We start from the raw sequence: 26,245 nt of genomic DNA, 5'->3' as shown, positions 1-26,245 counted from the left end.
CTTTCTACTTCTGAGCTTCTTAAAAATCCTCTTGTGGTTTCTTTTTTATTTTCATGGATTCTTTGTCTTCAGTTAAATTTTTGAATTTTGGGGGATTCCTACTTGTGTAAAGTCTGATGGGTGTAGCCAACTTTTATTTTTTCCACTTGGATATCCCTTTACTGCAATTTTCTCATTGTATAAACATATATAGTCTAGTATTTCATTTCAGAAGAAATCATGTGTCAATTTATTGAGTACTAGCTAAAAGTCTCCTTTGTTTTACTTTTGTTTCTGTTATGAAAAATCAAAAAATCTGTTGGATAAAAAACACATGTTGCAGGATGGAATTGCCACATTAAAAGTGGAAATAGACACAATAAAAAAATCAGACCCAGGAAAAGGAAGAGAAATATTTCGAGGACTTTGAAATTATAAAAGAAAAGAATGATGAACTTCAAAAGACAATAAACTAAATAAACCATTAATAAAAAATAATTTTGCACTACAGTGGACAGCTTAATATTCTGACAGCTGAGAATACAATGCTAAGGTCTGAACTGGGGAATGGAAAACAAAATGAACAACTAGAAACAGAAATTGAATCATACCATTCTAGGCTAGCTACTGCCATATACGATCAAGAGCAAAGTCAGACATTAAAAAGAGACCTGGACCTTGCCTCCCAGAGAGCAAAAGATAAGTGCTTATGCTTACAGAACAAAATGAATTTGGATGAAAGATAACAATGAGATGCATTCCCAGCAATTGTCTAAAACTGAAAGTAATAAATTCAGTAGCCTAGAAATGGAGCTGCATCACATAAGAGATGCTCTCAGAGAAAAGTCTTTGGTGTTAGAACATGTACAAAGAGACCTAAGCCAAGTTCAGTGTCAGAAAAAGGAAATTTTACACGTGTACCAACATGAACAAGGCAAAGTGAAGAAATACATGGGCAAGCCAGAGTCCTTGGAGGAGAGATTATCCCAACTAGAGAGTGAAAACCTGTTGCTGCCACAGCAGCTGGATAACTTGCAAAACAAAGTCGACAGCAAAAAGAAAATTGTAATTAATATCCAGGAACAGTTTCAGGATACTGTGAAAAAAGTTCAAACTAAAAATGAAATCATTTAACGCTGGAGGAAAGCAACAAGAAGTTAATGAATGGCTGTGACCATCTAAAAGAGAAGATGTATCAGTATGAAAATGAGAAAACAGAGAAGTAAGTATCCAGAAGGTGAGAGAATTCTCAGACATCCTGAAGAAAATTCAGAGTAATATTTGATGATGGCCACATTTGAATCCAGTTGAATATAAAAAATTATATATATAAAGCTATAAATCAACCTAAAGCATACCTTGTGTCCAGCAAACAAAAATTAGACCTGAGAGGTGCTATTTTGAGTAAAGGCATTGTGTCACCTATGAAATTTCAAGAGATTAAGTTATAAATTGTTAATAGATATAGACAGATATTAATAATTTATACTAAGATGATAATTTCAATCTTTATGTCATGGAATTGTAATATCATGATGGAGAAGATAAATGAAACACTCATACCTAAAATGGGTATTTTGATATTAAGATTCAGTTGTGCAGATGACCTTGATCGTCTGTCCCGGGTTTCCCCGGATGGACTGATGTATAGATGTTTTATCTCATAGTCCTTTTTCCTTCAGTAGCCTTTCATACCTTTTTCATGGATACAATGTTTTTTTATTCATGTCAATTTGAATTAAATTTGGAAAAAGTTCATTCTCAAATCATGTATTCTTGTAACCTCTCAACCCTTTAAAGCCATCTGCTTTTTAAAAATTAAATCATCATTTGGGACAAATGTGTTAAGTCTTAGCAAAACTGCATTTGATTTAATCTTCTACTGCTACTTATAATTTACTTTGAGCATTTTTACAGAAGATTTGCTCATAATTCTCATCTCACAGCTCAATTACTATTATATTTGGATATGATTTTGTTCAACACAGAGAGAATTGTAGCTCTCTGATTGATTAATTTGGCATTGGATTCCCATTTTCAGAGTCATGAGCATGAGTAGCAGGAATCGAGTGGGTGGATGGAGGGGCTGTAGGGGCTGCAGTCAGGGAGGCAGGTAGAGGTCAGGTTATCAAGAGGTCCTGGAGGCCATGGGCATGACCTCGTTTTTATTCTGAGTAAGGAGGAATCTATCAGAAGGATTTGAGCATGAGATTGAATATGTGAGGAACTCTATTTTGTTTTGTTTTGTTTTTAATTTTATGAAAGTATGGTTGATTTGCAGTAGGAACTCTGAAGTTAATTGAAGCCTGTAACAAAAGGGAGGGGAAAATCTCCACAATGTGGAATTTACCATTGCTTGTCAGACCTATACGCCCATTTTTTTCCTTTTTCTTCTTTTTTTCTTGTTTTTTGTTTTTTGGAGGGAGATGGGCTGTACCCGCTGCATGTGGAAGTTCCTGGGCCAGGGATCCAACCCGCACCACAGAAGTGACCCAAGCCTCTACAGTAACAACAATGGATCCTTAACCTGATGTGCCACAAAAGAACACCTTTATTCTTTTTCTTTTTTTTTTTCACATCAACTTCTTTATGACATTTCAGGAAGTGATAAAGCTCTGCAAATTCATTGGTGGGGGTGGGGGAGTGGTTAGCAGGGCTGAATCTGTTTTTAAGTAACTTAATGGCAATGAGGCAGAAGGGTAACACCTTCTGTATCTTTAACCAAATTCAGTGAGCTAGAAGATGTGCACATGAAGGAAAGATGAATTGATGTCTGTGGTGAGTTTTACAAGTATATATGTTGAATCTGTTATTAACATAAGAAATAATGTGATTTATAAAATCAGTGACACTATCTTTTCAGGCAGTTGTGAGACAACTTCAATAAGAACTGACAGATACCCTAAAAAAGCAGTCCATGTCAGAGGAATCACTGAAGGTCATGTCACGTTATTGTGCTAACTTAGAAGATGAGGCATGGGATTTAAAGAAGAAATTACGTCAAATCATAAGTCAAGTATGTATGAAATTGTTAAATGTTAATGTCAACAGTTAATGTATAACAAAGTGTTCTAAGATACTAATTTTCATGGACAGCTTTCTTTTGTATTTCATTGCAATCATTTGGTTACATTTTTATTATCTTTATAATGCACTTATTTCTTAAACTCTTTTATTCGACTGTTGGTAAGCTATTTCCCCTTGGGAAAGTAGAGAATGATTTGTCATTCCTCAGAGAAGCTGAGAGACTGTTTTTTCTATTAAGCAATTTTTTAGTAATATCTCTATCACCATGATGAGACAAGCCAGATGAAAGCAGAGGGTCATGTTTAATGGAATGTTCCAGAAAATTGTCATTTCTCATCTTCACTTTGGTGAAAGGGTTTGGAATCTTTGTATATTTATTTCATGGATTTTAGATTAATTTGTCCAGAGGGGTCATTCTATAAACCAGTCGGAGTTAGGCTTTGCCTTTATTTTCTTTTCATTTGATCTATATTTTAGAAGCATGGACATATTCAGATCTTGTATAGTATGTGAAACCAAATAGAGAATTAAGAAAATTAACTAGATCCTTCCATTGGAGTTTTTAAAAAAAAAAACTTTATCAAGATATAATTGATATATCTATAATTCACCCATTTAAAATTTATAATTCCATATCTCCTATTTTAGAGAGTTATGCAGCTATCCCCACAATCAATTTTAGAACACTTCCATCACCACAGAAAGAAACCCTCTCTCCCTTAGTGATTGCCCACAGCCCCCCATCTCCTTCAACCCCAGGCAACCACCAGGCTAACTTCTGTCTCCATAGATGTGCTGATTCTGGGTGTTTCATAAAAATGGAATCACATGGTATGTGGTCCTTTATGATTAGCTTTTTCTATTTGACAAAGTATTTGAGGTATCTATGTTATAGCCCATTATCAGCACTTCCATTTCTGTTCATTGTGGAACAACACTCCATTAAAACATTGATCCATTCATCAGTTGATGGGTCTTTGTGTTCTTTCCACAGCTGTAAGTAATGCTGCTGTGAACATTCAAGTTACGGTATAGACCTGTTTTTATAATTTCCCTGCTGTTGGATTTGATCCTGAGTTAATTGGCTGATTTCACCTGTTCTTGGCCTTTGTTCCTGCTGTCTTTTCTGTCTTTTCAGTTTCTTTTCCTCTAGCCTAATGTTCCATTTATTTGGACCTGCTCCCAGTATCTCTGTCTACACGAAGCTTTCTCTGACTGTTCTTCCCGTCATTGACCCTATTCTCTCCAGCCCTTGTTATCTGGTCTGTGCAGAATACTTTAGACCTTCATTTTACACTTAAAAATTTTTTTTCATGAGAAATAATCTTGTCTAAGTATAAATTTGTCTTTCAGGGCATATTAAGTGGTATGCATGGCACCTGTCCTCGCATAAATTGAAAATATTTTAGCTTAACAGGAACTAGGATAAGATTAAGTACTTTACGATGTACCAATAATTACTTCGTGGAGATAAGATATAATAAAACTTTTACTAAACTGTTCTTTAAGCAATTAAATATGAAATTTAAATCACTTAATCAATGGAGAATTATTTTTCCATTAAATGCTCATTTTTTTCCCTCACTATGGAAAAAAATCTAATTTGCCTTCCTTCATTATGCAGCCAAAACTGGGATTTAAAGATTGATAGAATTTCACCAACTGCAAAGCTCCTGTGGTAGCTTTTCTGATTTCCATACCACATAACCTTAATTTTTTTATCTGAGTACTTGCCAGAGCAGCTGGACATGAGCTGTCACTGGGAATAAATTGATTCAGAAATTTGACTTAACAGTAGGGTAACATCCATGCCAGTGGATTAACGAACGTTTCCTCTAATGGTCGTGTAAGTCCTGTACTACTCAATCCAGAAGGTGCTATTTGCATTGTAGTCCATGCTCACTGCCCACTGAGTACTACAGAGAGGAAGCAAGTTACAAATTATTATAAGTGGAAGAGGTATTAGTTGGTTGGTGGAATACGTGTAAGTCTTTCTAAGTAGTTTAAGTACTGGGCATATATTCTGGGCCTCATTCTGCCCACTTAGTGCCACTTTCAGTGGTATGAAGAATGATTTCTGTGTGACTTGTATAGAAGACCAAGTCCATTGGCATGCCATCTGCCTAAGTACTAAATTGTTTAGAACACACACTATAGCAATAGTAATAATGCTAATTGCAAACACTTAGCACTTCCTATGTGCCACCTAATCTTCTAAGTACATTTAATCTTCCCAACATCTGAGTGAGATAGATGCTAGTATGATCTCCATTTTACAGATGGGGAAACTGAGACAGAAAATTTAAGCAATCTGCTAAAGGACACACAGCTAATAATGGATGGGACTGGGACTGAGCACCACGTGTTCTGGCTGCTGTGTAGACAGTGTCTCTCTAACTAGTTCATGAGACCTCTAATTGTCTTCAAAAGCAGTATTAACTTTCATAATCACTGGAATAACCATGGCCACTCACATATGTGGATATTTAATGTTATAGCTGATGTGGAGCTTGGAAGACAAAAATGTAAATGTTTACTGTAAGGTAATTCTCTGTCTTTCCCTGCGTGACCAATTTATAAATTTGTATTTTATTTGATAAGATATAATTTAAAGCACAAATAATGTGTTTTACTACTAGAGGAGAGGTCGATAACTGGTGTGGGACCAGAGGGCAAATATTTAAGGCCTTGTGAGCCATGAGGTCTCCATTATAATAACTCAGCTCTGTTCTTATGGCACAAAAATTAGCTATAAACAATATGCAGATAAAAGAAAAAAAACAGGTGTATCTGTCATAGATTATCAGTAGGTAAAACAAAATTTTGTTTGTTTTACTTGCAAGAAGCACAAGAACTACATATAGAGGCCATGAAATAACTGAGAAGACACAGGATCACATGCAAAAGTACAACAGAGTGGCACAGAGAATAACTTGAGTATAAGTATAAAGCAGATAAGCAGTATAGTATAAGAATTCAATCAGGAATGATAATAAATAATATATCCATGTGAAGCTGGTTAAAAATTTCAGTTTTGGGGCATTTTGAAATGCACAGTTTTTCCCCATTATTTCTAAATTTGCCCCATTATTCACAGAACACAACTAGAAAAAATGGCACAATTGCCAGATCATCTACTTTTCAAAATTTTAGAACTTATAAGATTGAACCTGCAGATGTTAGTTTACAAACTGTGTGGTATTTTAAAAATCTATGTGTGAGAACAATGATTTTCAAATACACATTTTAGGCTTGAACTTGAAAATGCCAAGTTAAAAGTGATGAATAAAAAGCAAGTGGGCATAATTGAACAGCTTCAGAGATAGATGTTAAATACAAGTGTGGCAAGACAGTCTTTTAGTTTCTGTCATACTTAAAAGGAATTTTAATTTCTTTATTAGCAATATTTAAGGATATTTCAGAAAACATGAAAAATCTCATTAATAAAAAGTATTTTTTATATTTATAATGATACTACTTCTACAAATAGTGTAATTCCTTTATAGAGGACATTCACTGAGTTCATAAAATTAGTGATTTTTGTAGGATGATTTTAATTAAAAAGATTGTGCAAGAACTCCCATTGTGGCTCAGAGGGTCAAGAACCCAACTAGTATCCATGAGGATACAGCCTTGCTCAGTGTGTCAAGGATCCAGTGTTGCCATGGCTCTGGTGCAGGTCTAAACTGCAAGTCTGAGTCACTGCCTAGCCTGGGAACTTCTGTATGCCACAGGGGCAGCCATTAAGAAAAAAAAACAGTATAGAAACATTTAGGACTGAATATCAAGGATTACTGAAATTTAGACATGAAAGGGGCTTAGAGAAGGGTGTTTCCAGATTACTAGTTGCTGCTGAGAAGTAAAGCAGGCTAAGAAAATAAAGAAAAAGTCATTGATGACCTACAAAAATCTATTAGTGAAATTACAAGATTGATAATCAGATTTTAGGGAGTTCTCTTTTGGCACATCAGTTTAAGGATCCAGTATCTTGTGTTGCTTCTGTGGCACAGTTTTGATTCCTTGTCTGAAAACTTCCATATACCATGGGAACAGTCCCCAAAAAACCATATTTTTGTGTAGAAGATAATAATTGAGAATATAAATCTGTGGATGAGACCATGCATTAAAGAATGTTAGAATATGACAGAAAGGGAGAAAAATAAAAAGCTACATGAATCAAGAAAATTATATTCTTATGTATTGTATAGAGAAGACAAACTTTAAAGAGAAAAATAGCTAATAGAAAAGGAGGGGAGTTCTCTTGTGCTGCAGCAGGTTAAGGATCCAGCACTGTCATTGCAGAGGCTTGGGTTGTAGCTGGGCCCAGGTTCAGTCACTGGCCCAGACACTTCCACATGCTGCTGGCCCAGCCAAAAAAAGAAAAAAGAAAAGGAGAAACTGAAACGTATACAGGAATACTTACAGAGAATGTATCTCATCCCATAGCCACGTGATCATAATAAAATGTAATGGAATTCCAGTCATGGTTTAGTGGTAAAGAACCCAAGTAATATCCATGAGGATGAGGGTTCAGTCCCCGGCCTCAGTGGGTTAAGTATCCCATGTTGCCATGAGATGTGGTGTAGGTCACAGATGGGGCTCGGACCAGATCTGGCATGACTATGGCTGTGGCTATGGTGCAGGCTGGCAGTTACAGCTCTGATTTTACCCCTAGCCTGGGAACTATCACATGCCAGGGGCGTGGCCCTAAAAAGACAAAAAAAAGCAATGGGAATTGTGTGGGAATTTTTCAAAGGTGACTTTAGTAAGATATGGTAAACAAAACCTGGAGTATCTCGAACTATGGATGAAAATGTTTCTAAGGCATCTTTAGAAAGTAAATTGTAAATGTAGCCACTCTTTAAAAAATATTTTCATTAACACAGTATTTTATGTGTAAAAACCTCTGTTTTTAACAAATAAATTTTGACAATTTAAATTCCAGAAAAAATGATGAAAATGAAAAATCAGTTTAAGTTGTTTTAAGAAAAGTCATTATTTTTGAAATCTGTACTTACGGCATTAAGTTTATAAACTATGTTTCACTGTGAACACATATTACTCATGAACTCATGAAAAATATGTATATATTTTGGTCGCATTGGTGGCATATGGAAGTTTCCAAGCCAGGGAGCCAGGGATCCAATCCAAGCTACAGCTACCACCTACACCACAGCCACAGCAATGCCAGATCCTTAACCCACTCCACCAGGCTGGGGATCAAATCCACCTCTGCAGAGACAACACTAGATCCTTAACCACAGTGGGAATGCCAAGAAATAAAAATTTTAAGAAAGAATAATGAAACTCTAGGTGTTTGGGTTTGGTTTGGTTTGTTTGTTTTGTTTTTGTTTTTTAGGGCCGCACCCAAGGCATATGCAGTTCCCAGGCCAGGGGTTGAATTGGAGCTACAGCTGCAGGCCTACACCACAGCTCACTGCAACGCTAGATCCCTGACCAACTGAGCAAGGCCAGGGATTGAACCCGCATTCTCACAGATCCTAGTCAGGTTCGTTACAACTGAGCCACAACAGGAACTCCAGTCTCTAGGTTTTAAAAAACAATTTTGCTTAATTTTTTTTCAAAGTCTGAGGATAGAAAGGAATGATTAAAGAAACTTACTAAGTTAAACCGCTCTCTGGAAACTAGTTTAGATCAAGAAATGAAGAAAAATGATAAATTGCAAAAAGAGCTTACTGGGTAAGATTTTAATATTTCAGATCATTTCAACTATTAATTCATTGATTTAACTATAATTTCAACTATAATTAACTATAATTTTATATTGCTAAAACCCCAAAACAAACTCATTTTATATGTTTTTCATAATTAAAGAAATCATCCTATTTAAAAGTGACTTTGGAAACTCAAAGCACAGTCTGAAACTTTTTTGAATGCAGTACATTTACTCTTTAATGATTTCTAAAATAATCATGGCAGAAACTGTTGCATATAGTCACTCTACTCTTCATTGTCTACCTTGAATTTTTATTTCTGCATGGTATCTTTGCTCGTTTTGTTAATCCTTCCTTCTTTTAGCAGTGTTCTTCCCCCTTCAGCATTCAAGTATTTTAATATCTAAAAACCTATCTGCATCATGTTTAATAGCATCAAAGATTATCTCAGTTTGGCTTATATTTTCTTTCTGCTGTTTTGAGTTATAAATAAATTAATATATATATATATGACTTAAAGAATAATAAAATTAGTGATCATGTTTTGACCACTCAGAAAAAAAAAAGTTTTCCCAATGTCTGTGCATCTTTTAAGCCCCCACATGGCTTCCTTTCTATTTATTTGCTGAGTACAGTTCACCCTCAGCACCCCTGGATTCAACCAACCTCAGAAAAAAAATTCCAGATAGTTCAAAAAGCGAACCTTGGGTTGCCCTCAAAATGGCAGCTATTTGCATAGTATTTACATTTTGTTTGACATTAGAAGTGATCTAGAGAAGATTTCCATTTTATAGAAAAGACTTGAGCATCTGTGGATTTTGGTATCCACAGTGTATGCAGTGGTCTTCAAACCCCCTCTGTGGATTCCGAGGGTTGATTATACTTAGGGTTGTTTCCTGATTCTCTTCAATATTATTCTCTCATTTAACTTTCTCTTTGTTGTTTTGCATTTTGCTAACATTATACCAGCAAAGATTTCTAGATCTCTTAAAACCGTCTTAAGGAAACTGTTACACATTCTCTCTCTGCTGACTACCTTCTTCTGGTTTTTTTTTTTGCCCCTCAATTCAGACTCCAAAGATTTTTCTCTCTTCTTTTTTCTGTGTTGAGTAAATGCCTTGATGTTTTCTGTGTGTACTTTATTTTCTTTTTATAGGCTGTAATCAGTGCCTAACCAAAATGTAATGTATCTTTTCAAAACATTCATACATAAGTACGTGCTTCTTCTTCACCTTGAGTACTGATCTCTGATTTATTGCCAACATTTAATAAGATAATAAGTTAGTGTTTCATATTAACATACTAAAAATGGATATTAAAAATAACATTTATAAGAACTCTATGAAAATGTAATATATATGTACATATATTAACACATTACCTACCATATATGTTTATAAAATTCTTCATATTATTTATCTGAAATTATAATTGAGTTATTATACTTTCAAACAATGTTAGAAGAAATGAGAAAGGATCATAGTTTATAGGTTTATGTTATATGGTAGAACATATATCTGTTTAAGTAATTACTCTTTACTCTTAAAGAACTTGACTTATTCTATACATTTCTATAGATTTAATAAACTCTTAGAAATGACAACAAGAATATGAAAATGGAGAGCTTAGTTTCCATGGTGATTTGAAAACCAATCAAACTGAAATGGATATTCAGATAAATATGCTAAAACAGGGTAATTTTTAATCAGTTTTGGGACCCCAAAATCACTTAATGTGGGGAAATACAAATGACTCAGTGTTTGAGCAGTGAAACACAGCTTTTCATATTAATTTTATAGATTTAATATGAGTAAAAAAGCCAGGTTTTTCCTATTCAAAAGGGCACACTGTTGACTCGCTTATGTCTTGAACCCTGACCAGTGATCTGAAGTTGAACAGCACACTGTTACTGACTCCAGAGCATCAACTGTTCTTTGGTGACAGCCTCAGGGAAATATAAAACATTCCGTTAAATTATACAGTTCAGTGACTTTTAGTATTTTCAAAGTTATGCAGTTATCACCACAATAAATTTTGGAACATTTTCATCACCCTGAAAAGAAACCCTATACCTTTGTGCCAGTTTCCCCTCCCCAACTCTTTACAGTCCTAGGGAATCACTACTCTCCTCATCTCTAAACTAGGATTTGCCTTTTCTAAACATATATCAATAGAATCAAACAATGTGGAGTCTTTTGTGACTGCCTTCTTTCATTTAGCATATTTTCAAGTTAATCTATTTTGTAGCATGTATCTTTACTTCATTTCTTTTTATTGCTGAGTATTATTCCATTTTATATACATACCACATTTTATTTATTTATTTATCGGTTGATGGACCTTTGGATGTTTCCACTTTTGGACTCTTGTTAATAATGCCAGTGTGAACATTTATGTCCAAGTTTCGGTGTGAAAATGTTTTCATTTCACTTGGGAATATACTTATGACTGGAATTGCCATAGCACATGGTAGCCTTTTGAGGAACCACTCTACTGATTTCCAAAGTGGCTGAACCATTTTACATTTTTATCGTGTCTCAGCATTTCAATTACTATACATGCCTGTCAACACTTACCATTCCCCTGTCTTTTTTATTATAGCCACCCTAGTAGGCGTAAAGTGGCCTCTCATTGTGGTTTTGATCTGCATTTTTCTGATGACTAATAATGTTGAGGATCTATCTATTCATGTGCTTATTATCCAGTTGTGTATCTTCTTTGAAGAACTGGCTATTCAAGTTTTTGCCCATTTTAAATTGGATTTGCCTTTTGTTATTGAATTGTAAGAGTTCTTTTTGCATCCCAGACACCAATTTTTTACTAGATACAGGATTTTCCAATGTTTTCTTTCATTCAGGAGCTTGCCTTTTCACCTTTTTGATATCATTTGAAGCACAGAATTCTTCTAGTTCAGTTAATCTATTTTTTGTCTTTTGGTGTCATATCTGAAAAACAATTGTCAAACCAGTCATGAAAATAATACACCTGTTTTCTTCTAAAGAATTTTGTTGTTATTGCTCTTGCATTTTGAGTTATTTTTTTATTTTTTTCATTATAGCTGGTTTACAGTGTTCTGTCAATTTTCTACTATACAGCATGGTGACCCAGTTACACATACAAGTATACAATCTTTTTTCTCACATTTTCATGCTCCATCATAAGTGACTAGACATAGTTCCCAGTGCTACACAGCAGGATCTCATTGCCTATCCATTCCAAAGGCAATAGTCTGCATCTATTAACCCCAAGTTCCCAATCCATCCCATTCTCTCCCCCTCCCCTTTGGCAACTATGTCTAGTCACAAGTCTGTTCTCTTTGTCCCTGATTTGCTTTTCACTTGTGCTGTATATTAGATTCCAGATATAAATGAGATCATGTGGTATCTGTCTTTCTGACTTACTTCACTTAGTATGAGAGTCTTAGTTCCATACATGTTGCTGCAAATAGCATTATTTTATTCTTTTTTATGGCTGAGTAGTATTCCATTGTGTATATATACCACATCTTTTTACATATGGTATGAGGTAGAGGTTTCATTTCATTCTTTTGTGTGTGGATATCCAGTTGTCCCAGTTCCATTTGTTAATATTAAAATATTTGTCAGTTAATTGACTGTAAATGCAAGGGGTTCTCTTTAGCGCCTCGGTGGCAATGCATTGATTTGTATGTCTATCCTCTGCCAGTACTAAGTCAGATTTTATGAAAACTCTTTCCCAATCATCCTGTCTGTTACCAGCTATTTTATGTAATGATAAAAAGTCAATGTAGTGGACCGTTTTTAAATACTGCTGTGGAGATTTCTGCTTCTAAAGAAACTTTGGCCACCTTATGCCTTGCTGACTCCATGATGTGATAGAAGATAGGCTCGCAAAGATAAAGTCCACTTCTTTTGTCCCCTCCAGTCCAACCTTTAGTCTCTCACCCAGTGCCTCCCACTTCACTGCAGTTTCCATCAAATCCTGGTCACAGGATCTGCTGCCTCAGTCTACTATGTACTCTATTATGTTTAATTCATTATAATTCATAGAGTCATCCATAAGTTTCACCATCTGGAAAAGAAGATTAACTCTGGGCTGTCAGCTTTCCTCTTTGGAAGTATCTCTAACCCATCATGCAATTCACAAATCCTTGTTTGATTTGGTCTTGTGTAAGCACTGGTGCTGATCTTGTTCTTGGCATAGATTCTGCTCTCAGAATCTACAGCTCTTTGTAGCCACCACCTTTTACTTAAAGAGGAAGAGATGCATAACTGTACTTTATAGCTTAATACATAATTAGTGGAAGAAATATTTCATCCCATCCAAAGAAAAATTTTCAATAATAAGCTGTTAAAAATCAGATAATATTCAGAATTCCCTTGTGGCACAGCAGGTTAAGCATCCAGCATTGTCACTGCAGCAGCTCAGGTAGCTGCTGTGACACAAGTTCAATCCCAGGCCAAGGAACTTCCAAATGTTACAGGTATGGTGGAAAAATCAGGTAACAATCAATAATTTACCAGAGACAAATAATGAATTAATAATTTTTATTTCACAATGTCAAAGCCTATTTGTGTGATATGGGTAAGCATTGTGGTACAATATAAGATTAGATAGTCTTATCTCCCAATAAGGACAAGCTTTTAGTAAAGTAAAGGGAAGAATGTATTTAATAACTTAAATATACTGCCAAAGATCACTACATTTGTTTTACTACCAAGGAAATTAAAAATGCTTCCACAGAGTTTTGTTTATTCTCTGAGGAAAGGAAAATGAAGGATGAGTGCTAGATTAATACTCAAAGCTGCCTAACTCTAGAATTTCAGTTAATTAAAATGAGGTTTAAAAAGTCTGATTTTGGTTATTAAACTGATTTTGGTTATTTCTAGTTGTTTTTCAGTTACTATGCTTCAAATCATGTGTCTCCTTGCTTACCAGGTTTCCCCATCCTCAAAACTGAGGGAAAATTTTAAGGTGGTATACATGCCTTCTTATAAGAAGTTGTAATTTGAAAGGACTAAAAAAACTTCCTCCTCAGTAGTTCTTAAGTATTTTTTCTAGTTATCTGCTTCCTCTCTTCAGTATTATTATTAAGAAGTTAATCTCAGCATTTATTAAATTACAGTATATAGAAAACCAGTTTCTACTATAGTTATGTTTCTTATTATCTTTTTTTCATCCACTTTCTTGTTTATCTGTTTTTCTCTAACAAACTTTCCAAAGTTTAGTGGATTAAGTTAAAAATGTGTATTTTGTCCACAGTTTATACTTGGGAAGAACATGGCCAGGACATTTGGCCTCTGTTCCCCTCAGCTTCAGCTGGGGCAGCTCAAAGGCCATGGGCTGGAATCACATTAAGGTCTCTTCACTCACATGTCTGACTGTTGGTGTTGGTGGTTTCTGGAACTTTGGTTGGGGCAGGCAGGTGGCACACCTGCCCTGAATCCCTGAGCTCTCTTTGTGGCCTGAGCTTCCTCACAAGCCAGGGTTCTGGGTTCCAAGGTTAAGGGCCAGGCAGAAGCCATATTGTCTTTTCTAACCTAGCCTTGCAGTTCTCACAACATCACTTTCACCACATTCTGTTCATTAGGAGGAAGCCACTTAAGCTTACCCCATATCATACCTTTTTATGGGATGAATTTTTTAAAACTTATGTTTATGTTTAAAAACCAGCATTATTTACTCACTGGTCACAATGTTTTAATTCCATCTACATGAATAATACACTTATCCATATCCAGTTCTCCCACAAGTCTCAGTTTTTAGGGTGTCAGGTTCAGGCTTGAGTCCCAGATCATACCATCTTCATCAGGTACAGATAGGGATGAGTACCTGGGTGTTGTTTCTAGAGTTTAGCCCCTTGAGTACAGTCCTCTCACTACTAAAACTTGGGAAATAAAGGGCCAAGTTGTCTACCACCCACCCACACACACAACATTCTGGTAAACTGCTAAAGACTCTCATTCAGAAATGGAAAATGAGAGGCACAGTGGCCCATAGCACTTATGAAATACAGCCTGATGCCTGCTCTTTGATTAGAACTTAGTCCTAACCATGGGAGCAATTCTCCTTTGTTCTATCCTCTGATCTCTTTATTCTATCATTTTCATAAGCAGTGACCTGTGTTTGTAGCTTAGTAGTTTTCTCAGGCAGCTTCCTCCTTGTAGAACTTCTAAAGAAAGCCATTTTTAGACCCATTTTCATTTTGTATTGTCTTGGTCCCTTTCAGTCCAACTGTTGTAGCAGTGTTTTTGCTTCCACAGTTCTCTTTAAAACTTTGAGTTTCCTGTGAATTTTATTGAGGTTCATTCCATTGGACATGCTACCTTCACAAGAATCTTTTTGAGATAAGCTCTTCATCTTGGGCTTTCTGAGAAGATATCTTGGGATGATATCTTTAAAATCTTTATGCTTTAAGATCATTAAAATGCTGTATAGCACAGGGAACAATATCTAGTCACTTGTGATGAAACATGATGGAGGATAATGATGCAAACTTAAAATTAGTTTAATGACAACTTCTCATTAGTTATCATCCAACAATTCAGAACAAGTATCATTTTATAAGATGAAGAGGAAAGAGGGTGTGAATGCAGAAGGCAGAAGTCATGCAAGAGAACATTGCTGAGAAAATTTTTTCCTTTAATTTTTTTGGAGGAAAGAGGTATTTATTTTTTAGCATTTCTATTCAAATTGAAAAACATTTTATTTTAAACCGTATGTTGTAATTCTGAGATTTACATACCTCCCTTGTTTTGTCAAATCATTCTAGAGTTAATAAGAGAGTAAAAAATATTCCATCAAGATGAAAAGACATATCTCCATAATCACTACATATAGGGTGCCTTAAAAGAGTTTTTATAAAGGTATTGTTTATGGAATTCTTAGACTTATGGAAAGAAGGTGCCTTCTAAAATTGCTGTGGTTATGTAATTATTTCTACTAGCAAAACATAATGCAATGAGAACTGTTAACATACTGTCTAAAATGATAGAAAGGGGTAGGTTTTGATAAAGGAGCTAAAAAAATAAGTATAGCAGAACCTCATTGCTTATCCACCCCAAATACTATTTCCAATTGGATAATGAATAGAAGTGTTTTAAATGGCTTGACTTTATTACATTTTCCTAGTTACATTTACTTTTATAACATTCAAAGTAAAAATGATATCAAATTTTAACTTACAAATATCAACAATTAGTGAAAGTATCAGAACTTTGGAAATGAAAGTGTATGCCTATGTGATGTGTATGTACTTATCAAACTGGTCTCAAAAAGAGAGAGAGACATTATTTTCCAGCCTGTAATCTCAAATAACATTTAACAGTAATACATTATGGTTGAACGAATGAGCATATATCTGTAATTGTGCTTTGTATTGTGATTGGCTCCAAAATATTTCACTCTATAAAATATTCCTCTCACCTTCTCCCTTCTTTAAAATACAAGTTGGGGAATAGGATTAAGATGGCAGAGTAGAAGGACTGGAGCTCACCTTCTGTCATAAAAACAACAAAATTACAACCAAATGCTGAACAACCTTCAACCAAATGGATTGTAAACTTTCAAAAAAATATATATATCAGGAGTTCCCGTTGTGGCGCAGTGGTTAACGAATCCGACTAGGAACCATGAGGTTGCGGGTTCGGTCCCTGCCCTTGCTCAGTGGGTTAACGATCCGGCATTGCCGTGAGCTGTGGTGTAGGTTGCAGACGCGGCTCGGATCCCACATTGCTGTGGCTCTGGCATAGGCCGGTGGCTACAGCTCCGATTTGACCCCTAGCCTGGGAACCTCCATATGCCGCAGGAGCGGCCCAAGAAATGGCAACAACAACAACAAAAAAAAAAAAAAAGAAAAAGACAAAAAAATATATATATCATACTCCAGAAGACAAAGAGGAGGCCACATCAGGACAGTAGGAGGGGCGATTATGTGATATAAGCAACCCCATACCCACCTAATTCTGAGCCCCACATCAGATCTCCACACCCAGGGATCAGGCATTGGGAGAAGGAGCCCACAGAGCATCTGACATTGAAGGACACTTGGGCTTGCACATAAGAACTCCATAGGACTGGGGGAAACTGAGACCCCATTCTTGAAAGGCACACACAGGATTTCATGTGCACTGGGTTCCAGGGCCAAGCAGAGGCTCCATAGCAATCTGAGTCAAACCTGACTTAAGTTCTTGGAAGATGTGGGAGAATGGGGTGACTGTGGCTCATTGTGGGGGAAGGACATTGAAGGCAAATTTCCCTGGAATATTCATCAGCATGTGTACCTCTGGAGGTGGCCATTTTGGGAAACCCTGGCCCCACCCATCAACACTGAGAAGGTCCAGGCCAAACAATAATCCAGGTGGGATCACAGCCCCACCTGTCAGTAAAAAGACTGCCCCCAGACATGACAATCACCTCTAATCTCATCCAGAGACAAAGCCCCACCTCCGAGAGGGATAAGAATCAGCTCCACCTACCAGTGAGCAGGCATTAGTCCCTCCCATCAGGAAGCCTACAGCAAGCCCCTGAACCACCTTCAGCCATGAGGGGGGCAGACATCAGAAGTAAGAGAGGATGCAACTCTAATGTCTGAAAAAAGGAGACCACATCAAAAGTCTATACAAAGTAAAAAGGCAGAGAACTATAACTCAGATAAGGGAGCAAGAAAAAAAACCAGAAAAACAGCTAAGTGAACTGGAGATTATCATCCTCCAGGAAAAAGTCTTGAGACTGAGGATAGTGAAGATGATTCAAGGCATTGGAAATAAACTGGAGACAAAGACTGATAAATTTCAGCAAACATTGAGCAAATAAATGCAAGATTTAAAGTGTAAGCAAGCAAAAATACAAAATACAATAACTGAAATAAATTCATTAGAAGCAACCAACAGCAAAATACAGGTGGCAGTAGAATGAATAAGCAAGGTGGAGGACAGACTAGTGGAAATCACTTGATGTGGAACAGGAAATAGAAAAAAAGATTGAAAAGAAAACAGTAGAAGAGAATTCTGGGACAATGTTAAATGCACCAACATCTATATGATAGGGGTGCCAGAAGGAGAAGAGAGATAAAAAGGGACAGAAAAAATATTAGAAGAGATAATAGCTGAAAACTTCCCTAACATGGGAAAGGAGCTACTCACTCAGATCCAGGAAGCACAATGAGTACCTTATAAAATAAACCCAAAGAGGAACACCTCACAACACATTTTAATCAAACTGACCAAAATTAAACACACAAAAAAATTGAAATCAGCTAGGGAAAAGAAACAAATAACATACAAGAGAACCCTGATAAGGTTATTGGTAGATTTTTCAGCAGAAACTCTGTAGGCCAGAAGGGAGTGGCACAATATACTTAAAGATATGAAAGAAAAAACCTCCAACCAATATTACTTTACCCAGCAAGCCTTTCATTCAGATTTGAAGGAGAAATAAAAAGCTTTACAAACAAGCAACCCTAGGAGAATTCAGCAACACTAAACCAGCTTTACAACAAATACCAAAGGAACTTCTTTAGGCAGAAAGGAAAAGGCCACAACCAGGAAAAAAAAAAACACAAATGACAAGGATCACCAGTAAAGGCCTATATACAGTAAAAGTAGGAAATCATCCACATGTAAATATGCTACCAAATTCAAAAATCTTGAGGAGGGTACAAATGCAGGACACTTGGAGATGCACTTGCAATTAAGAGACCAACAATGCCATACAACTTGAAATCAACAACAAGAAAAAAAATGCAAAAAACACAAACACGTGGAGACTAAACAACATGCTACTAAACAACCAATGGTTCACTGAAGAAATCTAAGAGGAAATTTAAAAATACCTAGAACAAATGACAACAAAGACACAACACTCCAAAATGTATGGTATGCAGCAAAAGCTAAGAGGGAAATTAATAGAAATACATGCCTATTTTGGGAAATAAAAAAATCTCAAATAAATAACATAACTTTACATCTAAAGCAGCTAGAGAGAAAACAAACAAGACATAAAGTTAGCAGAAGGAAAGAAATCACAAATAACAGAACAGAAATAAATGAAATACAAACAAAGAAGACCATAGAAAAGATCAATGAAACTAAAACCTGGTTTGAAAAGATCAACAAAATTGATAAACCCTTAGCCAGTCTTATCAAAAAAAAAAAAAGACAGAAGACTCAAAACAATAAAATTAGAAATGAAAAAGGAGAAGTTACAATGGACATCACAGAAATACAAAGGCTATTAAGGGACTACACAAGCAACTATATGCCAATAAAATAGACAACATAGAAGAAATGAACAAATTCTTAAAAATGTACAGTCTTCCAAGACTAAACCAAGACAAAACATAAAACATAAATGGACCAATCACAAGTACTGAAATTGAAACCGTGATTTAGAAACTTCCATCAAACAAAAGTCTACGACCAGATGCCCTCACTGGTGAATTTTATCAAACATTTAGAGAAGAGCTAACACCTATCCTTCTGAAAATATTCCAAAAAAAATTCAGAGGAAGAAACACTCCCAAACTCATTCTATAAGGCCATCATCACCAGGATACCAAAACCAAAGACACCACAAAAAAAAAAAAAAAGAAATGGGCCAATATCACTGATGAACATAGATGCAGAAATCCTCAACAAAATATGAGCAAACCGAATCCAACAATACATTAAAAGGCTTGTACCTCACAATCAAGTGGGATTTATTCCAGGGATGCAAGGATTCTTCAATATCCGAAAATCAATCTGTGTGATATGCCACATTAACAAACTGAAAAAAAAATATATATATATATATTCTCTCAACAGATGCAGAAAAAGACTTTGACAAAATCCAACACCCATTTCTGATTTAAAAAAAAAAAAACCTTCAGAAAATGAGCATAGAGGTACCCTACCTCAATATAATAAAGGCCATATATGACAAATCCACAACAAACATCATTCTCAATGGTGAAAAGCTGAAAGAATTCCTGCTGAGATCAGGAACAAGACAAGGATGTCCACTCTAGCCACTACTATTCAACAGCATTTTGGAAGTCCTGGCCACAGCAATCGGAGAAGTAAAAGAAATAAAAGGAATCCAAATTGGAAAGGAAGAAGTAAAACATTCACTGCTTGCAGATAACATACCTACAAAATCCTGAAGTGCTACCAGAAAATGATTAGCGCTCATGAGTGAATTTGGCAAAGTTGCAGGATACAAAATCAATACACAGAAATCGACTGCATTTCTGTATACTAACAATGAAAGATCAGAAAGAGAAATTAGGGAAACAATCCCATTTACCATCACATCCAAAAGAATAAAATACCTAGGAATAAACCTACCTTAAGAGACAAAAGACCTGTAGTCTGAAAACTATAAGACACTGATGAAAGAAATCAAAAATGACACAAATAGATGGAAAGACATACCATGCTCTTGGATTGGAAGAGTCAATATTATCAAAATGACTATACTACCCAAGGCAATCTACAGATTCAATGCAATTCCTATCAAATAACCAAGGACATTTTTCACAGAACTCAAAAAAAATAGTTTAAAGTTTGTTTGGAAGCTCAAAAGACCCAGAATAGCCAAAGCCATCCTGAGAAAGACAAATGGAGCTGGAGGAATCAGGCTCCCAGACTTCAGACTATACTACAAAGCAACAGTCATCAAAACTGTATGGTACTGGTACAAAGAAATATAGGTCAGTGGAACAGGATAGAAAGCCCAGAATTAAACCCATGCACCTACAGTCAATCTATGACAAAAGAGGTAAGAATAAACAATGGAGAAAAGATAATCCCTTCAAATAAGTGGTGCTTGGAAAACTGGACAGCCACGTGGAAAAGAATGAAATTAGAACACTTCCTAACACCATACAAAAATAAACTCAAAATGGATTAAAGACCTAAATATAAGCCCAGATACTATAAAACTCTTAGAGGAAAACATACGCCAAACACTCTGCTACATAAACCATAGTAATATCTTCTAGATATTACTAGGAGATCCACCTCCTAGAGTAATGATAATAAAAACAAAAATAAACAAATGGGACTTAATTAAACCTAAAATTTCTGCACAGAAAAGGAAATCCTAAACAAAACAAAAAGACAACCCACAGAATGGGGGAAAATATTTTCAACTGAAGCAACTTACAAGGGATTAAGCTCCAAAATTTATAAATACATCTGCAGTGCAATAGCAAAAAGACAACCTCATCAAAAAAATGGGCAGACGATATAAACAGACAATTCTCCAGAGAAGACATACAGATGGCCAAAAAACACATGAAAATATGTTCAACATCACTAATTATTAGATAAATTCAAATTAAAACCACTATGAGGTACCACCTTACACAGGACAGAATGGCCATCATCAAAAAGTCTATAATCAATAAATGCTGGAGAGGGTGTGGAGAAAAGGGAACCCTATTACACTGTTGGTGGGAATGTAAATTGGTGTAAACCTTATGGAAAACAGTATGAAGATTCCTTAGAAACTAAAAATAGAATTACCATTTGATCAGTTCAAGTATTTTTTGGGTTGAGTCCTTAGGGTTTTCTTTATCATGTCATATGCATACAGTGACAGTTTTACCTCTTCTCTTCCAATTTGGATAGCTTGTATTTCTTTTCTTTGTCTGATTGCTGTGGCTAGGTCTTCCAATACTATGTTGAATAACAGTGGTGAGAGTGGGCATCCTTGCCTTGTTCCAGATTTTAGTGGGAAGGCTTTCAGCTTTTCTCCATTGAGTATTACATTTGCTGTGGGTTTGTCATAAATGGCTTTGATTATGTTAAGGAATGTTCCCTCTATACGCACTTTGGTAAGAGTTTTTATCATGAGTAGATGTTGGACTTTGTCAAATGCTTCTTCTGCATCGATTGAGATGATCATGGGGTTTTGACCTTTCTTTAGCAAAGTAGCAGGATATAAGATTAACATTCAGAAATCAATTGCATTTCTATATACTAACAATGAAATATTAGAAAAGGAATACAGAAATACAATATCTTTAAAATTGCACCCCAAAAAATCAAATACCTGGGTATACACCTGACGAAGGAGGTAAAGGACTTATACGCCGAGAAGTATAAAACATTAATTAAGGAAATTAAAGAAGCTGTAAAGAAATGGAAAGATATTCCATCCTCCTGGGTTGGAAAAATTAATGTAAAAATGGCCACACTATGCAAAGCAATATACAGATTCAATGCAATCCCTATCAAATTACTCATGACATTTTGCACAGAACTATAACAAACAATCCAAAAATTTATATGGAAGCACAAAAGACCCAGAATTGCCAAAGCAATCCTGAGAAACAAAAACCAAGCAGGAGGCATCTCTCACCCAGACTTCAGGCAATATTACAAAACCACAATCATTAAGACAATGTGGTACTGGTACCAAAACAGACATACAGACAAATGGAACAGAATAGAAAATGCAGAAGTAAACCCTGACACCTATGGTCAATTAATCTTTGACAAAGGAGGCAAGAATAGAAAAAGGGAAAAAGACAGTTTATTCAGCAAGTACTGCTGGGAAACCTGGACAGCTACATGGAAATCAATGAAACTAGCACACACCCTAACACCATGCACAAAAATAAACTCAAAATGGCTTAAAGATTTAAATATAAGACAAGATACCATCAAACTCCTGGAAGAGAACATAAGCAAAACATTCTCGACATCAACCTGACAAATGTTTTCTCAGGTCAGTCTCCCAAAGCAACAGAAATCAAAGCAAATATAAACCAGTGGGACCTAATCAAACTGACAAGCTTTTGCTCAGCAAAGGAATCCAAAAAGAAAACAAAAAGACAACTTACAGAATGGGAGAAAATAGTGTCAAACAATGCAACAGATAAGGGCTTAATCTCTAAAATATACAAACAACTTATACAACTCAATAGCAAAAAAGCCAACAACCCAATTGAAAAATGGGCAAAAGGCCTGAATAGACATTTCTCCAAGGAAGATATACATGGCCAACAAGCACTTGAAGCAATGCTCAACATCACTGATATTAGAGAAATGCAAGTCAAAACTACCATGAGATACCACCTTACACCAGTCAGAATGGCCATCATTAAGAAGTAGACAAATAACAAATGCTGGAGGGGGTGTGGAGAAAAGGGAACCCTCCTGCACTATTGGTGGGAATGTAAACTGGTACAGCAACTATGGAGAACAGTATGGAGGTATCTTAGAAACCATACATAGAACTACCATATGACCAGCAATCCCACTCTTGGGCATATATCCAGACAAAGTTCTACTTAAAAAATACACATGCACGCGCATGATCATTGCAGCACTATTCACAATAGCCAAGACATGGAATCAACCCAAATGTCCACTGATAGATGATTTTATTAGGAAGATGTGGTATATATACACAATGAATACTATCTGGCCATAAAAAAGAACAAAACAATACCATTTTTGACAACATGGATGGAACTGGAGACTCTCATCCTGACTGAAATAATTCAGAAAGAGAAAGACAAATATCGTATGATATCACTTACATCTGGAATCTAATATATGGCACATAGGAACCTCTCCACAGAAAAGAAAATCATGGACTTGGAGAATAGACTTGTGGTTGCCAAGGGGGAAGGGGAGAGAGTGTTATGATTGGGAGCTTGAGGAAAATAGATGCAGAATGTTGCTTTTGGGATGGATTAGCAATGGGATCCTGCTAGTCACTGGGAACTCTGTCTAGTCACTTATGATGGAACAAGTAATTTGAGAAAAAAGAATGTGTACATCTATGTGTAACTGGGTCACCATGCTGTACAGTAGGAAAAAAATGTAAATAAATGATAAAAAATGAAATTTTCCCCCACAAAAAATTAAAAAAAAATAAAATATGGCACAAATGATCTGTTGAAAAACAGAAAAAATCATGGACATGTAGGACAGACTTGTGTTTGCTAGGTGGGAGGGGGAGAGAGAGAGATGGGTTGGGAATCTGGGATTATTAGATGAAAACTCTTGCATTTGGAGTGTATGAGCAATGAGATCCTGCTATATAGCACAGAGAACTAAATACCTAATGACTTATGCTGTAACATGATGGAGGATAATGTGAGAAAAAGAATGTATATATATGTATGAATGGATCACTTTGCTGTACAGCAGAAATTGAAAGAACATTGTAAATCAATCATTGTAAAAAATTTTCAAAAGACGGAAAAAAAAAAGAATTAGCATTTGATCCAGCAATCCCACTCCTGGGCATCTACACAGAGAAAACCATGACTCGAAAAGAAACGTACTCTAATGTTCATTGCAGCAATATATACAATAGAAAAGACATAGAAACAACCTAAATGACATTGAGAGAGGAGTGGATAAAGAAAACTGGTATGTATACGCAATGGAATATTACTCAGCCATTAAAAGGAAAGAAATAATGGCATTTTCAGCAACATGGTTGGACCTAGAAATTTTCATGCTAAGTGAAGTTAGCCAGTCAGTGAGACATCAACATAATATGCTATCACTTACGTGTACAATCTAAAGGACACAATGAATTTTTTTCATCTTTTATTTATGTGTATATATTTTTTTATTGTACAGCATGGTGACTCAGTTACACTTACATGTACACATTCTTTTTCTCATATTACTTGTTCCATCATAAGTGACTAGACAGAGTTCCCAGTGCTACACAGCAGGATCCCATTGCTAATCCATCCCAAAGGCAACATTCTGCACTTATTTACCCCAAGATCCCAGTCCCTCCACCCCCTCCATTTCCCTCTTGGCAACCACAAGTCCATGATTTTCTTTTCTGTGGAAAAGTTTCTTTGTTCATATATTAGATTCCAGATATAAATGATATCATATGGTATTTGTCTTTCTCCTTCTGACTTATTTCACTTAGAATGAGATTTTCTAGTTCCATCCATGTGGCTACATATAACATTATTTTGTTCTTTTTATGGTTGAGTACTATTCCATTATGTATATATACCACATCTTCTGAATCCATTCATCTGTCGATGGACATTTATGTTGTTTCCATGACTTGGCTATAGTGAATAGTGCTGCAATGAACATATGGGTGCACATATCTTTTTCATTGAAAGTTTTGTCTGGATAAATGCCCAAAAGTGGGATTGCTGGGTCATATGGTAGTTCTATATTTAGATATCTGAGGTAACTCCATACTGTTTTCCATAATGGTTATACCAACTTACATTCCCACCACCACTCTAAGAGGGTACCATTTTCTCCACACCCTCCCCAGCATTTGTTATTTGTTGACTTGTTAATGACAGCCATTCTACATGTCAGGTGGAGCCTCACAATAGTTTTGATTTGCATTTCTCTAACAATTAGTGATGTTGATTTGCATTTCTCTAATAATTAGTGATGTTGAGCCTTTTTCCATGTGCTTGGTGGCCACCTGTATATCCTCTTTGGAGAAATGTCTATTCAGTTCTTTTGCTCATTTTTCAATTGGCTTGTTGGGGGTTGGGCTGAGTTATATAAGTTGTTTTTGTATTTTAGAGATAAAGTCCTTGTCAGTTGCAACATTGGAAACTATTTTCTCCCATGCCATAAATTGTCTATTTTTTTTTCTGGTTTCCTTTGCTATGCAAAAGCTTGTCAGTTTCATTTGGTCCTATTGGTTTATTTTTGCTTTTATTTCTGTTACCTTGGGAGACAGACCTGAGAAAACATTTGTATAGTTGATGTTAGAGAATGTTTTGCCTATGCTCTCTTCTAGGAGTTTGATGGTGTCTTGTCTTTAGGCCATTTTGAGTTTATTTTTGTGCATGGCGTGAGAGGGTGTTCCAGTTTTGATTTTTTTACATTCAGCTGTCCAGTTTTCCCAGCACCACTTGCTGAAAAGACTGTCATTTTCCCTTTTTATATTCTTGCCTCCTTTGTCAAAGATTAACTGACCATAGGTGTTTGGGTTTATTACTGGGTTCTCTATTCTATTCCCTTGGTCTGTATGTCTGTTTTGGTGCCAATACTACACTGTCTTGATTACTGTAGCTTTGTAATATTGCCTGAAGTCTGGCAGAGTACATGCCTCCTGGTTGATTTTTTTTCCCTCAGGATTCCTTTGGCACCTCTGGGTCGTTTATAGTTCCATGTAAATTTTTGGACTGTTTGATCTATTTCTGTGAAAAATGTCATGGGTGATTTGATAGGATTGGATTGAATCTGTAGATTGCTTTGGGTAGTATGGCCATTTTTACGATATTAATTCTTTCAACCCAGGAGCATGGAATATCTTTCCATTTTTTGAATTCTCTTTAATTTGCTTGATTAATATTTTATGGTTCTCAGCATATAAGTCTATCATGTCCTTTGTTAGGTTTATTCCTAGGTATTTTATTTTTGGGAGGTGTGATTTTAAAAGATATTGTATTTTTATATTCCTTTTCTAATATTTCATTGTTAATATACAGAAATGCAACCGATTTCTAAATGTTAACTTGTATCCTAATACTTTATTGAATTTTTTGGTTAGAGCAGTTTTTGAGGGGAGTCCTTAGGGTTTTCTGTATATAACATAATATCATCTGCATACAGTGACAATTTTGCCTCTTCTCT

General features: G+C 35.8%; 1 pseudogene across 1 annotated transcript in view; it reads left to right on the top strand.

Annotated features, from left to right (window-relative positions):
* Positions 1–313: 313 nt before the first annotated feature.
* Positions 314–26,245, top strand: part of LOC102160780 (ankyrin repeat domain-containing protein 26 pseudogene) — a 38,579-nt pseudogene continuing 12,647 nt past the window's right edge. Inside the window, exons 1-2 of the transcript XR_002345106.2 lie at positions 314–1,201; positions 2,843–2,995. The product of XR_002345106.2 is annotated as an ankyrin repeat domain-containing protein 26 pseudogene (transcript). The remainder of the gene's footprint in view (positions 1,202–2,842; positions 2,996–26,245) is intronic.

The sequence above is a fragment of the Sus scrofa genome, chromosome 6 (assembly GCF_054392235.1).
Source record: "Sus scrofa isolate SSC_HxYL_T2T_F1_AM1 chromosome 6, Sscrofa_HxYL_maternal_Yorkshire_Landrace_v2.0, whole genome shotgun sequence".
Lineage (NCBI taxonomy): Eukaryota > Metazoa > Chordata > Mammalia > Artiodactyla > Suidae > Sus > Sus scrofa.
Note: the sequence above shows the minus strand (reverse complement) of the source record. Positions and strands in the feature narration are given on the sequence as shown.